The sequence below is a fragment of the Symphalangus syndactylus genome, chromosome 3, assembly GCF_028878055.3.
Source record: "Symphalangus syndactylus isolate Jambi chromosome 3, NHGRI_mSymSyn1-v2.1_pri, whole genome shotgun sequence".
NCBI classification, from domain to species: Eukaryota; Metazoa; Chordata; class Mammalia; order Primates; family Hylobatidae; genus Symphalangus; species Symphalangus syndactylus.
Window position 1 is genome coordinate 55,126,790 of NC_072425.2, and position 26,798 is coordinate 55,153,587.

The window sequence follows — 26,798 nt, forward strand, 5'->3', positions numbered from 1 at the left end:
GCATGTTCAGTGATGTGGGAAGTGCTACCATGAGTGAGTGCACCAAAAGTGGATTACACCCCTTCACCAGATTTATCTAGCACTTAGTGGTTTGACAGTTGAACGCTGTGCAGGAGCACAGAGCAATGATAACATCTCAGCATGACCTTCATTTCTATGCTTCTGCTGGTGTGATCCCACGTTTCCAAGTGTGGCTTTAACAAAAAGAGCTCTGTGGGTCCTGTGGGGGTCATAGTGGCAGTAAGGACATAGGAGGGTGCTAGAGGTGCCTGGGGATCGCAGAGCCTTCAAAATCCCTTTCGGCTTCCTTCATTGACATGTTCTAACAATCAGGGTGCCTGACAGAGACTGGTGTGGACTCTCTATTTTGGAGAGGCTGGCCAGGAAGGCCACACTCTTACCAGCCTTTTCTGGGGTGGGGGGAGGGACAGAGATAGGAGTAGGAGTCACAGCATGGTCTCGGCAGCCACTGCATGGTAACAGTGGAGGTGTGGCTCACCCACGTCTCTGCACAGTGTGGTCACATTCAAGGGACATCTCCCCAGACTTTTCTGGAAGCTGCTGGCAGGCCCCAGACCCAACCTTCCCACAGTCCCTCAGAGGACCCCGTTTCTCCACTTGCTTTGCTGACTCTCTCTCTAAGCTTAGCCTGGACACTCTGCCTGCCACTACAGGTAAGAGGCGGCAGGCCTACTCTTTCTGAAGACACCTCCTCCACTGCATAAGGCTCCGCACTGGGTGATCTGGAAACGGCTCCCAGCCCACTACGTGCCTGTTCCCTCCTGCACTGCAAAGTGGAAGCAGAGGAGCCTCTCTCCTCATATCCACCTGGGCTGTAATGGAAGCTGAGTATTATTTGTGCTGCCACACTTCAGTTTTTTTCTCATATGGGACTTAACTTTATCGATCCAGTTACTGTGCTCATCTGCATATAGATGGTGTCAACATTCTGGCTGGGAAATGCAGACAAACTATCCAAAGCATGGTCTCAGTATCCGAACACTTGGCATTTCTGGGGAAACTAGGAAATAGATTGGTTAATATGATCTTTGATATGCTTGAAATTAATATTGGAGGGGAAAGTAAGGGGGTCAGAGGTAAGGCAAGATTGGAGTTCATTTAGCTACTTTTATTTTTATTTTTTGAGACTGAGTTTTGCTCTGTCGCCCAAGCTGGAGTGCAATGGTATGATCTTGGCTCACTGCAACCTCCGCCTCCCAGGTTCAAGTGATTCTCCTGCCTCAGCCTCCTGAGTAGCTGGGATTACAGGTGTGTGCCACCACGCCCACCTAATTTTTGTGTTTTTAGTAGAGACAGGGTTTCGCCATGTTGGCGAGGCTGGTCTCGAACTCCTGACCTCAGGTGATCAGCCTGCCTCAGCCTCCCAAAGTGCTGGGATTACAGGCGTGAGCCACCGCGCCCAGCCTGCTACTTTTATATCTATGTTTGAAATGTCCCATGACAAAGTGTAAAACAAGAATAAAAAGGCAAGCTTGGTCACTTTGGGAGACATGGGCAATCATGCTGAGAGAAGGGAACAGGGAAGAGGGTCAGAGAGGAGGGAAGAGGAAGACCTAATAATGGCATCCAAGTCCCGGTTCTAATGGTACCCAGGGCATCTTTGGATGCAAGTGAGCCAATAGTACGAGCTGAAGTTCTGTCACTTACAACCAACAGTCCTGTCTCCTTCATGAACGCAATAAACATGTTTGGGGGCAATTTTATATAAGCACTGTGCAAAGAAGCCCTTGTGTTCGCAGCCTGGGCATTGTAGAAAGCTTTTTAGAGTTTTTACTGAATTCTCTCACGTTCTTCTGTATGCATTAGGAAACAGGCTAGAGAGGACAGGATTCTGGAAGGTCATGACGCCAGAAGTGTGGGCCCCAGGACAGCCATGCAAAGTCTCTTCTTTGCCCTGGGCTGCCCTCTATCAGATTCTGAGCATGTGGGTCTAAAAGCCAGGAGAGGATTCAGCAGTTGTTGAGAAGCACACCCCTCTGCTGCTGGTCCCCTCCCTGCAGTGCGTTCCCAAGGTGGCCCCAGGCCTGTCTAGATGCTGGCTCTGAAGGGCACGCTCCTGGAGGGGCAGCCGGCTCCTCCGCAGTGAGGTCTGTCACAATGCGCCCACGATGGGCAGGAATCCACTTTCTCATCTAATTTCCACCCATCTGTCCTCATTCTGCCCTTCAAAACACCACAGAGTAATCCTTCTTCCCGGGACAGTTTTGCAAATATTGGGGTTCTTCTGTCTTGTGCTCCAGACATTGATTTTCTAGGCTGAAGACTCCCGGTGCATCAACTCCCCTCCCACGGGATACTGCTGGCTGCCTTAGACACCAAGCAAGGGCATGGTATTCTAGATGTGTCTGACTAGTGAGGAATAAAAGAGAGTCCCCCACCACCTCCATCTGTGCAATACTTGCATGTGTAGATCCTAAGCGTGCATCCCTCCTTGGGCATAGAATGCTGTCAAACCAGTTCTGTCCTAATCCGTTCCCGTTATGTTTCAATCCAAACGGGATGTGGAACATGGATTCGTGGACCCCTACAATTGGAAAAGAGCTTGGAAAAGACTTCTCCTCTAGTTTTTTCCTGTAATAGTCACCAGCACTGAACCCGAGCACACAGTGCAGCGGGCTTTACCTGCCATTCTCTCTCCATGCTCCCCAAATCCTCCAGGATGACCACACTGTACTCAGGTTGTGGGGTACAGAGGGCTGAGGCCCGAGGTTATTTGGAAACTGCAGAGCTGTGAGTCAAGGGAGTCTCTCAGATTCCAGCTCCGGATTCTTCAGTAGGAGGGTGGTGGCTACCATGCCGCAGAGGGAGGAGGGGGTGCGTGCTCCACCCCACCCTGCTTGACACCAGCTTTGCCATCTTAGCCTTTGCTGGGCCCAAGCCCTATTCTCAGAGCTCCGGCGCTGAACCACAGAAACCACAGGAGGCCCCAGAAGAGAACTCTGTGACTGTTGGGCCTTTAACTCTGTGACTGTTGGGCCTGGGACTGGCTTCATTTGTAAACTCTGGCTCTCAGAGCCAGTGCTCAGCAGGAAAACAGCCTCAGGGCCCCTGCCCCTCAACAGTAGTCTGTAGTCCAGGGAGGTATCACCTGGCCTGGAGAGGGGCTCCCCAACTCCTCACATTTAGGGGAAATCCTAGCTGGTTCCATTAGAAACTGTGTCCCTTTCTCAGGACTGTGTTCCTCAATAGGCCTGCCAGCCTGGCCAGTCACTGTACGAGCCCTGTCACCTCTCCTGGGGGCAGAGGGAAGAGGTCTGGATGGAGCAGCACCATCTCTGAGGGCCCCCAGATCCCCAAACCCATGGGCTAGTCACAAATATGTCTCACCAGCAGCCTCACAGGAGGACCATTTGCCATCTAGAGTGGAAAATGATGAATGTTTGGCAAAAGGCTAGCACGGGGGTACAGGGAAACCAAGACTCCAGGTGGTGCCAGCCCCTCCCCTGGGGAATGGGAGCAGCCTGGTGTGAAATATTCTTGCCCAAAGTCAGCAGCCAAGTGTTCTGGGTGCCACGTGCCTCACCCACACTGCAGGTCAGGTTCTCAGAAGAGCTGGCCCAGGGTCTGGGGGTGAAAAAAAACTGGGGGATTTGGGGGAGGCCTGGAAAGGGTGGGGTTCATCCAGGACCCCAGAAGGGGCAAGCTTGTCTATTAAGAGCTGGTGAGGAAGAGGGTGACAGGGCACTTCTTGGTCCTGGGAATGGGTGCTTGACTCAGCAGAGACCAAGCCAGGGCTGAGGGACAACCCTCTGGGCCTGGCGGGGAGGCAAGAGAGATGGGAGGTGAGGAGGAAGGAGTGGGGAGCAAAAGTGGGGAGAAGGGGAGAGAGGTGGAAGAGTGTTGCGAAGATGAAGAAAGAGGAAGAAAAAGAGAAGGGAGGAAACGAAAGGTTGGGGGAGGGGAAGGAAGGAGGTGAGCAGGGGCGAGGAGGAGGGAGGAGGAAGAAAGGGGCGGGGCCAGGGGAGGGAAGAGAAGAAGGGGGAGGGGAAGGGAAAGGGGAGGAGGCGGGAAGGGAGGGGGAGTGGAGGAGGGGCCTGCGCGCCCGCCCCGCGCCCTCCGTCCCCGCGCCGGCCTCAGCGCCCTCGAGCGCCGCAGCATCCCAGCCGCCGCCGCCGCCGCCGCCGCCGGGCCTCCCCGCCACCCCCTCCCCGGCCCGGCCGCCTCCCGCTGCCGCCGCCGCCATTCTTGGCTCCCGAACTCGCCCGACCGGGAGCCGCCGCGGGCAGGACGCGCGCTCCAGGTAAGCGGCCGGGCTGGCGCGGGAGGGAGGGCGCGCGGGGCCGGGCAGGTGCGCTGAGGGCGGCCTGGACCCTCCGCGGAGCCCCCACTCTACACCCCTAGGCTCCTCACCGGACCCTCGGGGCCCTCCCCGAACCCCTGCAGGAGCCTCCTTCTGGGATCCGCCGGACCCCTGGACTCCTTCCTGGATCCCCCCCGGGGCCCCTCCCGGGACGCCTCCCAGAGACACCTACCCGGACCCCTCCCTGGACCCCTCCGACCCCCTGGACCCCTCTGCGATCCCTCCCCGGCCTTCTCCCCTTCACGGTTGCCTCCGCAGTCCCTGCGCGCAGGTGGCTCCTCTGGGCGCGGGGCAGCGGGGGCGCGCTGCAGACCCGGGCCAGGGAGGGGGCGGCGCGCTCGGCCAGGCCCCGTCGCGCCCCGGCCCGCCCGGTCCGGCCCCGCCAGGTGAGGCCCCACTCCGGCCAGCCAGGCTCTGGCCGGGCCCCCGCGGGCTTCTATTTTGGTCGCGGAGGCCGCGGCCCCTGTGCACTGGACCCGGCGCCGCGCACTCAGACAGGTGGGGCAGGTTGGGCCGCAGTGGTCAGGTGGCCGCCTTGGCGGTGAGTGCTGCAGGCCTCGGTTTCCTTTCGGGTTTTGGCTGCATTATTCTAGAACAGCCCAGGAGAACCACAAGCCTTAGCTTGGGCTGCACCTGTTGCAGCCGCCTAGTGAGCTGCAAGGGGCTGGCTCTGCTGGGGTTATGCCAGTAAAAACGTGTAAAGGAGAGTTGAACTCGTGGTTGTCCTCTTTATTTATCTGGCTTAGTATTTGGGGGGGTAGGTGGGGGAGTGGGTGAATGGGAGTCTGTAGGTGGGCAGTTTGCGTCAAGTGAGGCCTGGTGTTGAGGGCTGGGTCCTGCTGTCCGGAACGTTTTCCACATGAAGTTGCTTTGCTTTTGTTTTGAAAACCTCACTCTGTGTTGAGCACATCCCAGGCTCGTGGGTGGCCAGGCCCCCGAAAGCCAAGCTGGACGTGGGGCCTGGGGCCAAGCATCTCACCCTGCTGTTCTGAGTCTTTTCAAATCCACCAGGCGCCACGGAACGGAAGTTTCCTTTCCTGGGGGTGACGTGACACCAGTGGCCTGTCTCCTCATATGTGTCCTAGGCCTGGGGCCTGCCTGCTGGCTGCCCAGGCGAGGTTATTTGGGAACGTTTACTGTGTCCCAGAAACAGGCAGCTCTGGCCAGTGCAGGGGCAGGATTCTGGTAGAGATGATAATGCCCTGATTGTCATTTTGACAGTTGGTGTCTGTGTATATCATGTCTTGGTAGTCGTCAGCCAGAAGAAGAAAGCAGGCGGGCTCAGCATACCCACCAGGGAGGCTGGGGTGGGACGATGAGGGATGCACTGGCCTGCTTCTATGAGCAAAGACTGCCCTCCCAGAAGGCCAGACCTTCAGACTAAGAAAAGTGTACGTGGTACACTCAGCGAGTCAAACAAAGAAATAAAAACACATCACTGGTGCCAGGAGCAGCCCTGGGGTACCAGGAGGGTGGGCGACTTAGGAGTTGGTAGACAGAGGAACTCAGTGGCTGTATTTCAGAGTGCAGACAAGCAAAAGGCCACCGTGGGGATGCAGAGTCCCAGCTGCCATGCCAGCCCAAGGTCTTGCAGCACAGTGCAAGGGAGGGACTCCATGGGAGGGGGCCCACCTCCTGACAAGCACACCCAGAGTCTGTTGAAAATGCAGCCTTGCACAGACCCCTCCCTGAGTGCCTGGGGTCCTGGGCTGAGGTTTGGAGTGCAAGACCAGCGACCATATTGCACTTGATGTCCAGTGGATCTGGGGCCAGGGAGATGCCCTTGGTGACATCATCCACTTGTGGACAGTCCTCTCCATGTGGACCGATGGAGGCAGATGTTATCTAGAGCCGCTTTCCTCACACCAAGCGGGTGTGTCTAGGCCAAAGCTTGGGAGTGCACGCTAATGGTCGGCTTTGACTGAGGAGGGAGGGAACGTCCGCTGCTGCCAGCACAACAGCAAACTCAATAATGCATTGCAAAGATCAATGGTTTTCTCTATCTTCTGTGCTTCTGGATTGAGCCTGTTCAGGCTTCTGCCTCTCTTGGTTCCATTTCTGGTGGGGAGGGAGGGATGGGCGGGTCCAGGAGGGTGGTGGCAGATTCTCCTCCTGACCCCTGGAGCCAGAGCTCCGGGGTTGGAGCTAGGACCCATGGGGATGAAACTTGCCATGTGAAAAATATAGACATAAACGTGCTATCGGCTGACTATTGAGCTTAGTTGCTGAGAGAAAGGCTGCTGCCTGCTGTTCCCAACCAGGGCAGTTATTTCTTCTTTGAACTTGGACAATAACAGGAAGAAGACTAGAAGGTGAGAAGGGAGGTGGCAGAGGCACCTGGGTTGGGTCCTCTCTTCCCTGGGCCAGGGTCCACCCTGGGCTTGGCAGGTGCAGCTCCTCAGCCCTGCCCATTGCATCCCCATCCCCATCACTATTGCCATCCAGGGTCCAGGGCTGCTGGAGGAGATAGCTGCTGATTCACTCAGGTGGAGAGGGTGTGCCAGGGCCTTCCCTGGAAGCTGGTTGGTGTTTTCAGCCCACTAGTTAAGGAGATCCTTGGGATAAGCAAATTGCTTTGCTGCTTGTGGCTCACTTTCCAGCTTCTGTGACCCTCCCTGAGTGAATTTGCCTTTACCTGGGGGTGTCACAGCAGGGGCCCCAGCTTTCTACTGCCTTGCTGCTACCCCTGGGGCATCAGCAGCCACCTTCCCACAGCACCTGGGCAAGCCTCAGTGGGGGGCAGGCAGGGTCCTGTTATTTGGTCCAGAAGTTTCAGATGCTGCCCATGAAAGCAATGACTGCATCCCTTCCCTGGATCACATCTAAGTGTCACCCCAAGATTTCTGGCTTTGATCAAAGCCTGATCCAGAGCTGTCACTCGGATCAGCATTTGATCCAAGCATCACTCCTTTGAGAACTGGGCTATTGATGTGTCTCATGGACATTTGTGGAGTGAATAATGATTTTAAGGAATTCCTTAATCACAGCATTGTGGTTACGTTAGAATAACCTTCACCCTTTAGCGATAGATACTGAGTGTTGGTAGATGAAATGATGTTTCGGATCTGCCTCAGATTAGTGTGGGGTGGGGAAGCAGAGGGGATGAGGAGGGGCGAGATGGTCTGAGTGGACAGTTTGGGGTCTGGATGAGAGTACCTGGGTTCTTTGTTCTGTTCTGGCTGCTTCCGTGCACTTTGAAAAGTCTCCATCATGAAAAGTTAATAATAATCGGAGATCTCCAATTCCTCCATGTAAAACATGCCATTGGATTCTTTACTTCATGATGGCATCATTCAAAGGTTTACTTTAAAAGATGTGCCAATCTATTAAGTAGAAACGTCACTCGTTAGTGTAGACTATAGAGAATGTGCCCTCTCCATGCACAAGTGCAGGCACTCAGCATGGAAGCCCATCTGGAAGGACACACACCTGGTATTCAGCAGATCGTTATGGAGCCGCCTGTGTGGACCTGGTGCCAGGCGCTGCCCCAGGCTCTAGGGACTCAGCCCTGACTGAAAGCAGCACTCCAGTTAGCAAAGGGTGGGGCGTGTGTGAATGTGAGTGTGTGTTGGGGGAGGAGAGGGAAGAGGAAGAGGGAACCTGTACTTTGTCTCCTTTTTGTACTTATATATGGTTTGTTTCTGTTACAAAGAATTATTTTTGGAATTATGAAATGAATTTGCCAACACTGGTCTTCATTAGGTCATATACTTTCCTCCGGCGTTTTAAATAGGATTTGATTTGTGGAAGTTCATGTTTCTACACATCTTAATAACAGATGAATTGGCTTCCATGAGGCAATCAATGAATCGGTAGTTATTGACCCTCTGAGTATGTGCTTTGTGGGCTATGAAGGATAGAAATCAATATGCTACTATCAGCATTAGGGGAGACAAGACGAAGACCCTGACAATTAAATAATAGTACAGTCCAGCCACAGAAGGGTCATCCTTACACTCAGTACAGAAACGAAGGCCAAGTCTGGTCTGGAGCCTGCGCCAGGGGGGTCCCCATTGCCTGTTGGCTAATCTGGACTTGGGGCTTGTTCCAGCATTTCCTGGGGTGCCTTTGTTTTCTTCTTCCATTTAGTAGAGGATATGTTAAGTAACCTAAAACTATAGCAAAAACGTAAGTGGTGCATGCTGCATAGAAGTTTACAAAGTAAAAAGTAGAAGTTGCTTAGAATTGTAACAGTTTTTATATTTTCCTGATCTGTTGCAAGAAATTAGAGTTGCTTGAGCAGCCAGAACGTAATTTGCCTTGATGTAGAATTTGGGTGTTTGTTGGGCCTTCTGATTTGTATGTGTGTTTTGATTTTGTTTGGAAGGACAGAAAGTTTCCCGTTAGGCCTGCAATTGGCCCACTTGGTTCTCACTGTGAGTTTAGGAGCTTTTGTTTGTTGTTGTTCCTGACCGGTGTGTCCCATGTGCTGTGAGGGCACAGCCGGGTGCTGCAGCAGGGTTGTGGTGGGGCTCTGAGCCCTGGGCCATCTTTGAGGGCTGAGGGTCTTGGCACACATTCATTGTCATGCTGCCAGGAGCCGCCTGCCTTCGCGCCTGCACAGAACCACCCAGTGGGTGGACGCACATTCTTTTTCCCCATCTGGATCACACTTATCCTGTAGAGCCCCCTCCTTCTCAGGGCCCACAAGGAGCTGAGCCATCTGGGCGGGTCACAGTGCCGGCAACTTTGGTCCCTGGTGGGTGATGCTCCTGTGTCTTAGGTTCTCCACGTGAAGGAACTGCTTACCTTTCAGGGCCCTCCCAACTCTTGCACTTGTCAGCTTGATGAAGTTTCACTGCTTCTCCAGAAAACATGTATTGAATGTCAGTCGTGGCTGGGGATGCCAGGGAATATGGTCAAGCGGAGGGAGATGGGAGGCTAATGAGAGGGGAGATAGTTCCAGGTCCAGCTGCTTAAGGGGCCAGTGGTTTGTTGAGAGGGTGGTTGTGATTTAAAATCAGGTGGCCCCTGTGCCTTGCTGAGCCCTAGATGTAGGGGAGGTGAGGAGTGGTGAGGGGACACTTAGGCACACATGAGCGATGACAGGAGGGCGGTGCGGGGCGGGCCTTGCAGGAGCTTGGGCAGCCTCCTCAGGTGGGAGGCAGGCTGATTTCAGGTGTTCTGCGAAGACGGAGCCAACAGGACTGTGATGGATCCCATGAGGGCTGTTGCAGCAAGCAAGGGATCCAGGATGACCCAAGAGTCTTGGATCAGGTGTTGGAAGGATAGAGTTGCCATCACTCTGAGACTGAGGTCTGCAGGGGAGCAGTTGTGAGGATTCAGAGGGATGGTGTGGATCAAGATAGTACAGGTGAGAGCCCTACCGAAGTGTCCCAGTGGAGGTGGGGAGGAGGAAGTTGGAGGAAGGGATCTGGAGTTTGGGGGAGTGTTCCGAGCTGGGACGCTAATCTTGGCATTATATTATAGCTATACAGATGACATTTTGAAAGGGAATTTGGATGAGACCACTAGGGAGTTGAGGTAGATGGAGAAGAGAAGAGGTCCGAGGACTGAGCCTGGAACAAGAAACCAAGAAGGTGCGGCCAGCGAGGTAGGGGATAACCAGAGGGGCCTGAGGGCATCCTGGAGGCCACGTGCAGCTTGTGTGAGAGGGAGGGTGACAGCGGAGGTCAAGAAGGTGAGAACCGAAGACAACCTTGGGTTTATCCACGTGGTCTGGGATGGTGGGCTGAAGTATGGGGTGAGTTTCTTGAGAGAAGGAAGGAGGGGAATTTGGGACAGCAGGACCCTATCGCTTTTTCAAGAATTTTGCTGCTGTGAAGGGCAGTGGGGAAGTGGAGGGGGGTCATGGGCAGATAGGGCTGAGGGAGGCCCGCTTGGAAGGTTTGCATCCTGAAGAGAAGGATGGAGCAGAGCAGGAGGAAGCCGTGAGGTGGGTGGGAGGGACAGAGACTGGCTGGGGCCGCCCTGTCAGTGGAGGGTCCCCATGAGCTGCTGTTGACTCTCGGTGTGTGCTGTGCCTCCACTTGGCCCCGGGGCCCACAGATGCATGGGGCTGTCCCGTCGCTGGTGGACTGTGAGCATTTGCCTCATCACCTTAGTGAGCACTGGCATTGTCTCCAGGCTGGGCAGGGATGGCCTGCATTTTGCCTGCAACACTGACTCTCAGTTCCACGTGGACTGAACGCTGGAGGAATGGGAGTGTGCTTCTCTGAGAGTGGTCCCCGCACCAGCGGCATTGCACCCCTAGGAAATGCAGAGTCTCCCTGGCATCTGGAACTGTGGGGTGGGACCAGCCATCTGTTCGTTGTTGTTGTTGTTGTTTTTGAGACAAAGTCTTGCTCTGTCACAAGGCTGGCGTGCAGTGGTGTGATCTTGGCTGACTGCAACCTCTGCCTCCTGGGTTCAAGCCATTCCACTGCCTCAGCCTCCTGAGTAGCTGAGACTACAGGCACACGCCACCATGCCCGGCTAATTTTTTGTATTTTAGTAGAGACAGCGTTTCACCATGTCGGCCAGGATGGTCTCTATCTCCTGAGCTCAGGTGATCCACCCTCCTCGGCCTCCCAAAGTGCTGGGATTACAGGTGTGAGCCACGGTGCCCAGCCTCAGCCATCTGTTTTAACAGGCTCCCCAGAGGCATTTGAACTGCTTCCCTAAGACAGGCCCACACTTGGGAGTGGGTGGGACAGGCCTATGGGGAGAAAGTAGTGGTCCCCAGGTTGGATGCACCTTAGACTTGGCGTGCTTTCCACATGGAGTCCCACTAGAGCAATGCTGTCTTACTCAGTTTTATTGACATGAATTATGACAAAATGTATTCACTTCAAACACACAGTTTAACTGAGTTTTGACACATGTAGATAGCCATGTGGCTGACACCATAATCAGGATATAGACCAGGATTTGGTAAGCTTAGGCCTGCAGGTCAAGTGTGCTGGGTCAGTTTATTTCAGAATCATCTATGGCTGCTTTTATGCTATTGCAGCAGAGGTGAGCAGTTGCCACAGAGACCATATGGCCCTGAGAATCCCCCTAAATTTCCCTGTTGCCCCTTTTCACTCAACTCCCTCTTCCCGGCAATTACTGATCTGCATAGATTAGATTATTATAGATTGGATTTATTTCTTCAATACTTTCAAAGTGGGAGCATGTATTTGCCAGTTACTCCTAGATTTGTGATGGGATTACATCCTAATCATAAACCCATCATTAAGTTGAAGATATCCTAAGTCAAAAATGTGTCTGATACACCTGACCCGCCCAAAAGCATACCTTAGGCTAGCCCACCTTCAGCGTGCACAGAACACTTATATTAGCCTGCAGTTGGGCAGAGTCATCTAACACAAAGCCTTTTTTATAATAAAGTGTTGAATATAATTTACTGAATGCTGCACTGACAGTGAAAAGCAGAATGGTTGTGTGGATACTCGCAGTACCGTTTCTACTGGATTCGAATGGCTTTCACACCATTGTAAAGCCAAAAAATGATAAATGAAACCATTGTAATTGGGGGACCATCTGCATACTCTTTGTGTCTAGCTCCTTTCACTCTGCATAATGTTTTTGAGATTCTTACATGTTGCTGTGCATACCAGCACTTCATGTCTTTTTATTGCTGAATAGTTGGTGGACGTTTGGATTGTTTCCTCTTATGGGTTATTGTGAATCAAAGTGCTGGGAGCTACAACTCAACCACAAAGACTGCCAGTTAAAACGTGGGTAAATGTGTCAGTAAAGGTGATATACAAACGGCCGATAAATATGTGAGAAGGTGCTTAACATCATTAGTTGTTAGGGAAATGTGAATGAAAGCCACAGTGAGATACCACCTCGCACCTTACTAGCTTTCATTAAAAAAAAAAAAAAAAAAAGGAGAGGGGAGGGAAATAACAAAAGCGTAGGTGAGGTTATGGAGAAATTAGAACCCTCATACACTCCGGATAGAAATGTAAAATGGTGTAGCTGTTTTGGAAAAAAGTTTGGAGATTCCTCAAAAAGTTAAATGCGGAATTACCATATGACCTAGCACTCCCACTCCTAGGTATATACCTAAAGGAATTGAAAGCAGGGACTCACACAAAAACTTATATGTGGCTGTTCACAGTGGCACTATTCCAGTAGCCAAAGGACGGAAACCCAGATGTCCAGCAGTGGATGAATGGGTAAGCTAAATGTGGTATATTCATACATGGCCTATGATTCAGTCATAAAAAGGAATGAAGCACTGATACATGGTACAATGTGAATTAACCTCAAAAACATTATTCTAAGTGAAGGTAGCCAGGCACAGATTAATAGCTGCATATTGTATTATTTCATTGATATGAAATGTTCAGAATGGGCAGATCTTTCCAGACAGAAAACACATTAGTGGTTGCCAGGGGCTGGGGAGGTGGGGGAATGGGAAGTGAACACTTAATATGCATTGGGGTTTCTTTTGAGGTCCTGAAACTAGATAGTGGTGATGGTTACATAACATTGCGAATGTACTAAATGCCACTGGATTATACGCTTTAAAATGGTAAATTTTATCTTACGAGTATTTTACCACAATAAAAGATGATATAAGACATGCTGTGAGCATTCGTGGGCAAATCTTAGCGTGGACATATGTTTTTATTTCTCCTGCATAACTACCTACAAGTGGAATTACAGGGTTTCATGATAAGTAGATGTTTAACTTGATTAAAAATCTGGCAAACTGCTTTGCAAAGCCGTTGTATCATTTTACGTTCCCACTGCTAACGCATGAGAGTTGCAGTTGGTTTACGTCCGTGCCAACACTTGCTGTTGTCAGTCTTATTAATTTTAGCTATTCTAGTGGAAATGTGGTAGTGCTGTATCTGTGCAGTTTTAGTTGAGTGTCTTTTCATGTGCTTATTAGCTGTTTGTGTATATTCTTTTGTGAAGTGTCTGTTCAGATCCTTTGATCACTTTTTAATTGGGTTGTCTTCTTACATGTGAGTTGTAAGTGTTCTTTACATATTCTCGACTCAAACCCTTTGTCAGATATTTGTATTGCAAATATTTTCTCTCAATCTATGGCTTGCCTTTTTATCAGTTATATCTTTCAATGGCAGACTTTTTGGTTTTAAGTTGTTTTAACGGTTTGTGCTTTTTGTACCCTATTTGAGAAATCTTTGTCTAACCCATAGTGATAAAGATTTTCTGTGTTTTCTTCTGAAAATGTGGTAATTGTAGCTTTTATGTTTAGATCTGAGATCCATTTCGGCTGGGCGTGGTGGCTCACGCCTGTAATCCCAACAGTTCAGGAGGCTAAGGTGAGTGGAACACCTGAGGTCAGGAGTTTGAGACCAGCCTGGCCAACATGGTGAAACCCTGTCTCTACTAAAAATACAAAAATTAGCTGGGTGTGATGGTGCACATATGTAATCCCAGCTTCTCGGGAGCCTGAGGCAGGAGAATCACTTGAACCTGGGAGGCGGAGGTTGCAATGAGCCGAGATCGCACCATTGCACTCCAGCCCGGGTGACAGAGCGAGACTCTGTTCTCAAAAAAAAAAAAAAAAAAAAAAAAAAGATCTGCGATCCATTTTGAGTTACTTTTTAATGGAAAGAGCTAAGGATTGAGGTTCATTGTTTTACATGTAGACATCCAATTGTTCTCACATCATTTGTTTTAAAGTAAACAACAACAACAAGCCTATTCTTTCTCCAGTGAATTATGTTGGTCCCATGTTTGTAAAGTAATTGACCTTATCTGTGTGCCTTTGTTTCTGGATTCTGTTCTGTTCCATTATGGCTTATTCCTCATAGGTCCCAGTATCACACTGTCTCTGTAGTAACTCCTGAACTCAGGTAACGTGACAATTTTGCTTCATTTTCAAAATTGTAGTGTCGGTTCTAGATCCTTTGCATTTTCTTATATACTTAAGATCAGTTTGTCAGTTTCTACAGCAAGCCTGCTTGGATTTTGGCTGGAATTGTATTAACTCCTTAGATCAATTTGGGAAGAAACATTGTAACAATATTTGGTCTCTTGAACAATGAGCATGGAATCTCCCTCTATCTATTTTCATCTTCCTTTATTTCTTTCAGCAGTGTTTTGTAGTTTTGAGTGTACAGGTCTTGCACATGTTTTATCAGATTTACTCATAAGTATTTCGTATTATTTTTTTTTTTTTTTTTTTTTTTTCTTTTTTTTTTTATTATACTTTAGGGTTTTAGGGTACATGTGCACAATGTGCAGTTTTGTTACATATGTATCCATGTGCCATGTTGATTTCCTGCACCCATTAACTCGTCATTTAGCATTAGGTGTATCTCCTAATGCTGTCCCTCCCCCCTCCCCCCACCCCACAACAGTCCCCGGAGTGTGATGTTCCCCTTCCTGTGTCCATGAGTTCTCATTGTTCAATTCCCACCTATGAGTGAGAACATGCGGTGTTTGGTTTTTTGTCCTTGCGATAGTTTGCTGAGAATGATGTTTTCCAGTTTCATCCATGTCCCTACAAAGGACACGAACTCATCATTTTTTATGGCTGCATAGTATTCCATGGTGTATATGTGCCACATTTTCTTAATCCAGTCTATCGTTGTTGGACATTTGGGTTGGTTCCAACTCTTTGCTATTGTGAATAGTGCCGCAATAAACATACGTGTGCATGTGTCTTTATAGCAGCATGATTTATAGTCCTTTGGGTATATACCCAGTAATGGGATGGCTGGGTCAAATGGTATTTCTAGTTCGAGATCCCTGAGGAATCGCCACACTGACTTCCACAATGGTTGAACTAGTTTACAGTCCCACCAACAGTGTAAAAGTGTTCCTATTTCTCCACATCCTCTCCAGCACCTGTTGTTTCCTGATTTTTTAATGATGGCCATTCTAACTGGTGTGAGATGGTATCTCACTGTGGTTTTGATTTGCATTTCTCTGATGGCCAGTGATGAGGAGCATTTCTTCATGTGTTTTTTGGCTGCATAAATGTCTTCTTTTGAGAAGTGTCTGTTCATGTCCTCTGCCCACTTTTTGATGGGGTTGTTTGTTTTTTTCTTGTAAATTTGTTTGAGTTCATTGTAGATTCTGGATATTAGCCCTTTGTCAGATGAGTAGGTTGCAAAAATTTTCTCCCATTGTGTAGGTTGCCTGTTCACTCTGATGATAGTTTCTTTTGCTGTGCAGAAGCTCTTTAGTTTAATGAGATCCCATTTGTCGATTTTGGCTTTTGTTGCCATTGCTTTTGGTGTTTTAGACATGAAGTCCTTGCCCACGCCTATGTCCTGAATGGTATTGCCTAGGTTTTCTTGTAGGATTTTAATGGTTTTAGGTCTAACATATAAGTCTTTAATCCATCTTGAATTAATTTTTGTATAAGGTGTAAGGAAGGGATCCAGTTGCAGCTTTCTACATATGGCTAGCCAGTTTTCCCAGCACCATTTATTAAATAGGGAATCCTTTCCCCATTTCTTGTTTTTGTCAGGTTTGTCAAAGATCAGATAGTTGTAGCTATGCGGCATCATTTCTGAGGGCTCTGTTCTGTTCCATTGATCTATGTCTCTGTTGTGGTACCAGTACCATGCTGTTTTGGTTACTGTAGCCTTGTAGTATAGTTTAAAGTCAGGTAGCGTGATGCTTCCAGCTTTGTTCTTTTGGCTTAGGATTGACTTGGCGATGCGGGCTCTTTTTTGGTTCCATATGAACTTTAAAGTAGTTTTTTCCAATTCTGTGAAGAAAGTCATTGGTAGCTTGATGGGGATGGCATTGAATCTATAAATTACCTTGGGCAGTATGGCCATTTTCACGATATTGATTCTTCCAACCCATGAGCATGGAATGTTCTTCCATTTGTTTGTATCCTCTTTTATTTCATTGAGCAGTGGTTTGTAGTTCTCCTTGAAGAGGTCCTTCACATCCCTTGTAAGTTGGATTCCTAGGTATTTTATTCTCTTTGAAGCAATTGTGAATGGGAGTTCACTCATGATTTGGCTCTCTGTTTGTCTGTTATTGGTGTACAAGAATGCTTGTGATTTTTGTACATTAATTTTGTATCCTGAGACTTTGCTGAAGTTGCTGATCAGCTTAAGGAGATTTTGGGCTGAGACAATGGGGTTTTCTAGATATACAATCATGTCATCTGCAAACAGGGACAATTTGACTTCCTCTTTTCCTAATTGAATACCCTTTATTTCCTTCTCCTGCCTGATTGCTCTGGCCAGAACTTCCAGCACTATGTTGAATAGGAGCGGTGAGAGAGGGCATCCCTGTCTTGTGCCAGTTTTCAGAGGGAATGCTTCCAGTTTTTGCCCATTCAGTATGATATTGGCTGTGGGTTTGTCGTAGATAGCTCTTATTATTTTGAGATACGTCCCATCAATACCTAATTTATTGAGAGTTTTTAGCATGAAGGGTTGTTGAATTTTGTCAAAGGCCTTTTCTGCATCTATTGAGATAATCATGTGGTTTTTGTCTTTGGTTCTGTTTATATGCTGGATTACATTTATTGATTTGCGTATGTTGAACCAGCCTTGCATCCCAGGGATGAAGCCCACTTGATCATGGTGGATAAGCTTTTTGATGTGCTGCTGGATTCGGTTTGCCAGTATTTTATTGAGGATTTTTGCATCAATGTTCATCAAGGATATTGGTCTGAAATTCTCTTTTTTGGTTAAGTCTCTGCCAGGTTTTGGTATCAGGACGATGCTGGCTTCGTAAAATGTGTTAGGGAGGATTCCCTCTTTTTCTATCGACTGGAATAGTTTCAGAAGGAATGGTACCAGTTCCTCCTTGTACCTCTGGTAGAACTCAGCTGTGAATCCATCAGGTCCTGGACTCTTTTTGGTTGGTAAGCTATTGATTATTGCCACAATTTCAGAACCTGTTATTGGTCTATTCAGAGATTCAACTTCTTCCTGGTTTAGTCTTGGGAGGGTGTATTTGTCGAGGAATTTATCCATTTCTTCTAGATTTTCTAGTTTATTTGCATAGAGGTGTTTGTAGTATTCTCTGATGGTAGATTGTATTTCTGTGGGATCGGTGGTGATATCCCCTTTTTCGTTTTTTATTGCATCTATTTGATTCTTCTCTCTTTTCTTCTTTATTAGTCTTGCTAGCGGTCCATCAATTTTGTTGATCTTTTCAAAAAACCAGCTCCTGGATTCATTAATTTTTTGAAGGGTTTTTTGTGTCTCTATTTCCTTCAGTTCTGCTCTGATTTTAGTTATTTCTAGCCTTCTGCTAGCTTTTGAATGTGTTTGCTCTTGCTTTTCTAGTTCTTTTAATTGTGATGTTAGGGTGTCAATTTTGGATCTTTCCTGCTTTCTCTTGTGGGCATTTAGTGCTATAAATTTCCCTCTACACACTGCTTTGAACGTGTCCCAGAGATTCTGGTATGTTGTGTCTTTGTTCTCGTTGGTTTCAAAGAACATCTTTATTTCTGCCTTCATTTCATTATGTACCCAATAGTCATTCAGGAGCAGGTTGTTCAGTTTCCATGTAGTTGAGCGGTTTTGACTGAGTTTCTTAATCCTGAGTTCTAGTTTGATTGCACTGTGGTCTGAGAGACAGTTTGTTATAATCTCTGTTCTTTTACATTTGCTGAGAAGAGCTTTACTTCCAACTATGTGGTCAATTTTGGAATAGGTGCGGTGTGGTGCTGAAAAAAATGTATATTCTGTTGATTTGGGGTGGAGAGTTCTGTAGATGTCTATTAGGTCCACTTTATGTAGAGCTGAGTTCAATTCCTGGATATCCTTGTTAACTTTCTGTCTCGTTGATCTGTCTAATGCTGACAGTGGGGTGTTAAAATCTCCCATTATTATTGTGTGGGAGTTTAAGTCCCTTTGTAGGTCACTGAGGACTTGCTTTATGAATCTGGGTGCTCCTATGTTGGGTGCATATATATTTAGGATAGTTAGCTCTTCTTGTTGAATTGATCCCTTTACCATTATGTAATGGCCTTCTTTGTCTCTTTTGATCTTTGTTGGTTTAAAGTCTATTTTATCAGAGACTAGGATTGCAACCCCTGCCTTTTTTTGTTTTCCAGTTGCTTGATAAATCTTCCTCCATCCCTTTATTTTGAGTCTATGTGTGTCTCTGCACGTGAGATGGGTTTCCTGAATACAGCACACTGATGGGTCCTGACTCCTTATCCAGTTTGCCAGTCTGTGTCTTTTGATTGGAGCATTTAGCCCATTTACATTTAACGTGAATATTGTTATGTGTGAATCTGATCCTGTCATTATGATGTTAGTTGGTTATTTTGCTCGTTAGTTGCTATAGTTTCTTCCTAGCCTCGATGGTCTTTACAATTTGGCATGTTTTTGCAGGGGCTGGTACCGGTTGTTCCTTTCCATGTTTAGTGCTTCCTTCAGGAGCTCTTTTAGGGCAGGCCTGGTGGTGACAAAATCACTCAGCGTTTGCTTGTCTGTAAAGTATTTTATTTCTCCTTCACTTATGAAGCTTAGTTTGGCGGGATAGGAAATTCTGGGCTGAAAATTCTTTTCTTTAAGAATGTTGAATATCGGCCCCCACTCTCTTCTGGCTTGTAGAGTTTCTGCTGAGAGATCAGCTGTTAGTCTGATGGGCTTCCCTTTGTGGGTAACCCGACCTTTCTCTCTGGCTGCCCTTAACATTTTTTCCTTCATTTCCACTTTGGTGAATCTGACAATTATGTGTCTTGGAGTTGCCCTTCTTGAGGAGTATCTTTGTGGCGTTCTCTGTATTTCCTGAATCTGAATGCTGGCCTGCCTTGCTAGATTGGGGAAGTTCTCCTGGATAATATCTTGCAGAGTGTTTTCCAACTTGGTTCCATTCTCCCCATCATTTTCAGGTACACCAATCAGACGTAGGTTTGGTCTTTTCACATAGTCCCAAATTTCTTGGAGGCTTTGTTCATTTCTTTTTATTCTTTTTTCTCTAAACTTTCCTTCTCTCTTCATTTCATTCATTTCATCTTCTATCAGCGATACCCTTTCTTCCAGTTGATCGCATCTGCTACTGAGGCTTCTGCATTCTTCGCGTAGTTCTCGAAACTTGGCTTTCAGCTCCATCATCTCCTTGAAGCCCTTCTCTCCATTGGTTATTCTAGTTATCCATTCTTCTAATTTTTTTTCAAAGTTTTTAACTTCTTTGCTATTGTTTTGAATTTCCTCTCGTAGCTCAGAGTAGTTTGATCGTCTGAAGCCTTCTTCTCTCAACTCATCAAAGTCATCCTCCATCCAGCTTTGTTCCGTTGCTGGTGAGGAACTGCGTTCCTTTGGAGGAGGAGAGGTGCTCTGTTTTTTAGAGTTTCCAGTTTTTTTGGTCTGTTTTTTCCCCATCTTTGTGGTTTTGTCTACTTTTTGTCTTCGATGATGGTGATGTACAGATGGGTTTTTGGTGTGGATGTCCTTTCTCTTTGTTAATTTTCCTTCTACCAAACAAGACCCTCAGCTGCAGGTCTGTTGGAGTTTACTAGAGGTCCACTCCAGACCCTGTTTGGCTGGGTCTCAGCAGCGGTGGCTGCAGAACAGTGGATTTTCGTGAGACCACAAATTCAGCTGTCTGATAGTTCCTCTGAAAGTTTTGTCTCAGAGGAGTACCCGGTTGAATGAGGTGTCAGCCTGTCCCTACTGGGGGGGTGCCTCCCAGTTAGGCTGCTCAGGGGTGAGGGACCCACTTTAGGAGGCAGTCTGTCCGTTCTCAGATCTCCAGCTGCATGCTGGGAGAACCACTACTCTCTTCAAAGCTGTCAGTCAGACAGGGACATTTAAGGCTGTGGAGGTTCTCGCTGAGTTTTTGGTTGTCTGTGCCCTGCCCCCAGAGGTGGAGTCTACAGGGGCAGGCGGGCCTCCTTGAGCTGTGGTGGGCTCCACCCAGTTCGAGCTTCCTGGCTGCTTTGTTTACCTAAGCAAGCCTGGGCAATGGCGGGCGCCCCTCCCCCAGCCTCGTTGCCGCCTTGCAGCGTGATCTCAGACTGCTGTGCTAGCAATCAGCAAGACTCTGTGGGCATAGGACTCTCCGAGCCAGGTGCGGGACACAATCTCCTAGTGTGCCGTTTTCCAGGCCCGTTGGAAAAGCGCAGTATTAGGACGGGACTGACCCGATATTCCAGGTGCCGTCTGTTTCCCCTTTCTTTGACTAGGAAAGGGAACTCCCTGACCCCTTGCGCTTCCCGAGTGAGGCAATGCCTCGCCCTGCTTCGGCTCGCGCACAGTGCGCTTCACCGACTGTCCTGCACCCACTGTTAGGCACTCCCTAGTGAGATGAAACCGGTACCTCAAGCAGAAATGCAGAAATCACCCGTCTTCTGTGTCGCTGGGGCTGGGAGCTGGAGACCGGAGCTGTTCCTATTCGGCCATCTTGGCTCCACCCCTGTATTTCGTATTATTATACATGGATTTTAAAAAATTTATTTTCCAGTTGTTAATTGCGATATATAGAAATACAATTGATTTTTTATATTTTTTGTTTATCCTGTGAACTTTGCTAAGTCGCTATTTAAGTAGCTTTTTTTGTAGTCGCTCAAGATCTTTCATATAGATAATTCTGATGATTATGAATAAAGACCAGTTTCTTTCCAGTTAGAATGCCTTTTACTTCTTTTTCTTCTTTTCTTTCACTTCTAGGACTTTCAGTACAATGATTAATGAAGTGGTAAAAGTGGACATTCTTGCCTGTTCCCAATCTTAGGAAGAATTTCAAGTTTTGTTGTTGTTGTTGTTGTTGTTAAGTGTGATGTTAGGTAAAGATATGAAGTGCCTTTTACGAGGTGGTGGAAGTTTTTTAATTTGTTGAGAGCTTTTATCATGAGTAGGTGTTGAATTTCCTCATACACCTTTTCTGTATCTGTTGAGATGATCATAGGGTTTTTCATTTTTTGTTTGTAAATATGGTGAATTACACTGGTTAACTTTTGAATATTAAATCATTCTTGCATTTCTGGCACAAATCCCACTTAGTCATTACGTATCTTTTTTATATATTTATTTTATATATTATATATATATTTATATATTGCTGGATTTGATTTGCTGCAATTTTATTAAGGATATTTGTGGCTATGTCATGAAGGATATCGTTTTCTTTTCTGGTACTATCTTTTATATTGGTATCAAAGTAAAGTTTGCCCCACACAATGATTTGAGAAGTGGTTTCTCTTACTATTTTTGAATAGTCTTTGTAGAATTGGGCTTCTCTTGCTCTCCCCTCTCCTCCCCTCCCCTCCCCTCCCCTTCCCTTCCCTTCCCTTCCCTTTTTGGAGACAAGGTCTTACTATGTTGTCCAGGCTGGAGTGCAGTGGTACAATCATAGCTCAATCATAGCTCACTGCAGCCTTGACTTCCTGGGCTCAAGTGATCTTCCTGCCTTAGCCTCCAGAGTAGCTGGGACTACAAGCATGCACCAGTATGCCTGGCTAATTTTTTTGAATTTTAGCAGAGACAGAGTTTCACTATGATTCCCAGGCTGGCCTCGAACTCCTAACCTCAATCCATCTTCCCGCTTTGGCCTTCTGAAGTGCTGAGCTTACAGGTGTGAGCCACTGTGCCCAGCCTATCTGGGGTTTTCTTTATGGAGAGGCTCTTAATTATGAATTCAATTCCTTAACATAGGACTATGAAGATTTTCTGTTTCTGTTTGAGTCAGTTCTGGTTATTTGTGTGATTTATTGAGCTATAATTTTATATAGAGTGAAATCTTTCCTGTTAAATGTACCATTCTGTGAGTTTTGGTTAATGCATGTGGTTTTGGTAAATATAACCATCACCAAATCAAGGTGTGGAAAATTTTCGTAACTCCAAAAATTCCGTCTTGTGCCCCTTGTAGTCAGTTTCCTTTCCCCAGACCTAGCAACCACTGACCTGTTTTCCATCCCTCTAGGCTTTTCCAGAATTTCATATAGAAGGAATTATACAGATTGTAGCCTTTGAGTCTGGCTTTTTTCACTCAGCATAATTGTGCAGGTATTTGAGCAGTAAATAAAGCAATCAGATCGATGTCTCAGGGGTAACTCTGGCATTTCAGAGTGATGAATTGGAAAGACAAAGATTGGAGACAAGGGAAAGAAGTTATGGGACAAGAATGCTAGATGATGTTCATGGTGACCTTGTTATAAATGATATGCCAAACGCTTTCTATCCGTCTCATGGAATTCTGACCACAGTCCTGTAAGACTGGGTCAGTTCTTCCCTCTCGTTTATAGGTGAGAACAGAGAGAATAAGAATGTTATTCTTGAAGCCGCTCAGCCAAGAAGTGGTGAAGCCAGGAGTTGTGATTCGATGCTCTGTACTGAGGTCCAGCATCTAATGCATGCACTAGGAGGTGGCAGTTGGTTAGTGTTTTTTTTGTTTTGTTTTTTTTTTTTTTTTTTTTTGAGATGGAGTTTTGCTCTTGTTGCCCAGGCTGGAGTGCAATGATGCGATCTCGGCTCACTGCAACCTCTGCCTCCCAGGTTCAAGCGATTCTCCTGCCTCAGCCTCCTGAGTAGCTGGGATTACAGGCATGCGCCACCATGCCTGGCTAATTTTGTATTTTTAGTAGAGATGGGGTTTCTCCATGTTGGTCAGGCTGGTCTTGAACTCCTGACCTCAGGTGATCCTCCTGTCTTGGCCTCCCAAAGTGCTGGGATTACAGGCGTGAGCCACTGTGCCTGGCCTGGTTAATGTTTTAAAGATTTTAAAGGCGCATGTACCCTTTGGCCATTGGAGTCTGAATGAGCTAGACATTTAGTTTATTTATAGAATCATGAATGTTAAGAAGCATTTATTGAAAAGGGTGTTTCTCAGTGTTTATAAATAGAAAATCCAGATATAACCTGGGCAGCTACTGACAGTGAAATAGTTAGGCAGGAGGTGCCATAGTAACATTGGTCACTCTTTAAAAATCTAGTGTAAAATATGCCTAATGAGATGAGAAGTCAGCATAATACATCATGTGTTAAGAACAGTTCTTGAACCAACATGCACGGCAAGGACTTACAATTGCCTAGAAAGCACTAGACCATGTCCAAATGCGAGTCGAATGTTTAGTTGATGACGTGCCTTCTGTTTTCTCCTTGGTGCTTATCTGCATTTCTCTGATTTTCTGCAACAATACTTGTTATGGAAATCACAAAGGAGAAATACAAAGGAAAAGGTTGAGAAACGTAGCTCTAGAACACACACACACACACACACAACATACTACACACATATCCCTCCACCACACACCCAGTACACACACACCAAACAACACACACATACACATCACACCACAAACCCCGTACCACACACTACACACATACCCCCCACACCACAAACACCCAGTATACACACATTACACACACACCACACAATACATCCACACACCACGCACCACACCACACATTCCCCATACCACACACTTCACACATTCCTGCCACACCACATACACATAACACACAACACATCCATACACATCACATACCACACACACACCCACCACACTACATACATACACCACACCACACACACACTACATATATACTGCATACATACACCACACATCACACCACGAACACCCCATACTACACACATACCCCACCATGTATACACACACCATACATGTACCTCCCCACCCCACACACCCAGTCCATACACACCACAAACACTACACACACCCACCACGTGGTACATACACATACCATGCCACACACACACACAAAACACAACATATACTGTACACATACACACCACACACACCACACATCAAACCTCACACATAACACCACACAGTCATATGCTGCACGTGCCACAGCACACACAGCACACACACACCCCATATGCATCGGAGTCTTGAGAGCTTTGCACACTTTTCCTAGACTGGTCATGCGTGCCTTGTTCCCAGAGCAGTTGGGTGTTTTGCAGCTTGTTCTGCTCCTAAAGGGCATGCAGGCAGTGAAGCCGGCCGGCCCCTCGCTTGCCTCTCCCAGACGAAGCCCAGCTGCAGGTGGGCCTGCAGGGCGGGGTGGCCGCAGTGTCCTCTTTAAGGCTCCAGTTCCTGGGGGAGCCTGGAAGCCCTTCTGTGCCTGTCACCTTGTGCGCAGCCTCAGTGGGGCCCGCCCCCTTCCTTAGTGGGGTTGTCCCTCAGTGGTTGTTGGGGGACTGTAGGATTATTAAATGAGATGACTCCTGTAATATCCCTTCTTGCCCATGTTTGAACTGAGACGCATGTGGAATTCAGTGTCATGTTTGAAACCAACCCTCAGAGAGGTTTCAGTGCATGGACCATATTGCTAAAACATTTTTTATTACAATACAAAAGCTTCTTGACCATCAGGAAGCCTGGCTGTGTGGGTGGGTGTCTCATGCCTGGCTGGCTTCACACGCTGACAGTGACCCACATGCATTTTATATTGTGAGGCAGCACACACGCACACACACACAGCACACATGCCACCAAGTTTTGCTCACAACAGCCACCCTTAACTATCTATGACACCCCCTGATATTTTTATTTAATTGTATTTGTTGAAAAACTGTGTTTGTAACCCCCAGATTGAGAACTACTGACCCCCATGTGACATCTGGCCCTATGTGTAACTGCATGGAAATGTAAAAATTTTAGCATGAAGTCAGTGTGTGTACACTATTTCTCACATTGGCTGACTTTGACCACGTACTCCTCTACCGCTGGATTTTCCTCTCAGTGAGGCTAATCCCCACATTTCTGGGGCTGGGCATGCCTTAGAGCCTTCAGCACAGTGCCTACCCCAGCGGCTGGTGTTGGACTGCAAGCCCGAGAACAACAGGGAAGGAAAACTGGGTCAAAGCAAAGCTCTTGAGCAGGCGGAATTGGATATCTGGCTTGTCTTTGAATGCTGAGGGCAGTGGCTTGGGTTTCAGATACGGAATCCTGCGAAGCCGCCCAGCTCCCTTGGTCTCGCCTGTAAGCAGCAGCTGTGTCCTGCATGTTCTGTGGGGCTGAGGTCTCTCCGTGCAGGGACCTGCCATCCTCATGTTCCAGTTCCTTCCGCAAGAGCACGGTTGGAGCAGGGCTTGGTTTTTGCCAGCTTGGCAAAACCAGAGAGGTGGTGAGAAGGCGATTTTTAAAATAGACACCAGTCACCGCAGGACCCAGAAACAAGCCTTTGGGGAGATACAGACTCCATTTATTTCCAAGTAACCGCTCTGTGACTCCAGTCAGTGGGCACAGGTTTTATTTCAACTGGAAGAGAGTGTCATTTAATAATTAGCACATTTAGAGCTGCAGAAGGGGTAGATGGCTTAGCACAGACGTCTGGCGGTGGAAATGAAGGAGCCCTGAGAATGCAGACACGCTCTCTCCCCTTTCTCTTTTCTCAGCGAGGAGACCATGCTCAGGCCACAGTGGCATTCTCTAAATAAGTGATGGTGTCATCTAGAGACTTCCACTGAGACATTTTGTGTCAGGACTACTCTGAAGCCTTTTCAAGCACTTACGTTGTAGTTGCTACAGACAGAAAAACACTTTGCCAAGCACAGCCTTATTCATGAATTGTGTCAGGCCGGGAGTCCGTTCCTGCTGGTGTCACCCTCCCCAAACTGCTGGGCTGGGGGCCCTCTCCTTGCTGCTGGAGGAGGCAGAGCGTGCCTCCTGCTGCACAGGAGACATCTGCTACAGTGCAGTTATCCTGAGCTTTGCGGGGCCTTCTGCTGCTGGGGCTAAGAATGGCTGGGAGGCTTCCCTGAGGATCGGAGCTGTTCCTGATGCCTGTGTAAACCCTAACGAGTGTTTGGTGTTTGCGTGCTGTTCTTTGTGTCGTGACTCTTCCAAGTGCCTGTCTGATCAGAGCTGACGTGAAGAGCAGATTCCATGGTCTGAGACTCTGGCCTCGTGGTCGTCAGAGTGATCCAGGTGTGGCCTGCTTGCTGGCCTTGCTGGTGCACATTCTCTGTGGATGTGTCCCAGGAGGGCAGCAGGATACAGCCAGCCAGTGGACGGTGGACATTGCAAGTGCTCTGACCGCTGTGAGCTGGTTGGTCCACAGCTGGCTTTGCTGCCTCCTTCTTGGAGCAGCTGGGTCGGCCCCATGGCCCACGTCTGGGCGGTGACCCCTCTCCCTGCCTCCTTTCCCCTCTTGGAGTAAAGGGAAGGTCATCGACAGGAAGCAGCAGTGGCGAAGCCCTCTCGCTGGGTTTGCTGTTTTCATCTTTCCATCTCCTCCTTCCTTCTGCAGTGAGATATTTGCAGAATTTACTGTGAAGCACACCTAGCCTCAGTGTGCGGCCCTTGAATCTTCACAAATGGAGCCAGTCCTGCGATGCCCGGGAAGAGGAGCAGAGCACAGGGCCTTGGGCCCCGCTGCTCGCCACTCCCCAGCTGATCACAGCACAGGTTAATCTTGGCTGGCTTGACTCTGTGTGCCTTGGATTCTGCAGCACATCCTCGTGCGTGTCACTCAGCATCCGTCTGTGACATTTGGCTTGAGCTCACCCAGGGTCTTCTTCTCTTGCCTTGCCACCTCATATTCCGGTGTATGTGTCTGTCACAATTTAGGCACATTTATATCCGCCACGGGTGTGTGCTGCCCACTCGGCTTCCAGTTTGAGGCTGTTAGGAATGAGATTTTGA

At 47.9% G+C, this 26,798-nt stretch overlaps 1 protein-coding gene across 7 annotated transcripts in view; it reads left to right on the forward strand.

The window, feature by feature from the left end:
* Positions 1-4,040: 4,040 nt before the first annotated feature.
* The window catches only part of SEMA4D (semaphorin 4D), a 140,275-nt gene continuing 117,517 nt past the window's right edge, over positions 4,041-26,798 (forward strand). For 3 of the 7 annotated variants that reach the window (XM_055272013.2, XM_055272015.2, XM_055272002.2), the window contains exon 1: positions 4,050-4,261. The gene's annotated coding sequence lies outside the window, so the exon portion shown is untranslated. Of the gene's footprint in view, positions 4,262-26,798 lie in introns of all 7 variants that reach the window. The other 4 variants (XM_055272008.2, XM_063636929.1, XM_055272014.2 and 1 more) reach the window with 3 other exon arrangements.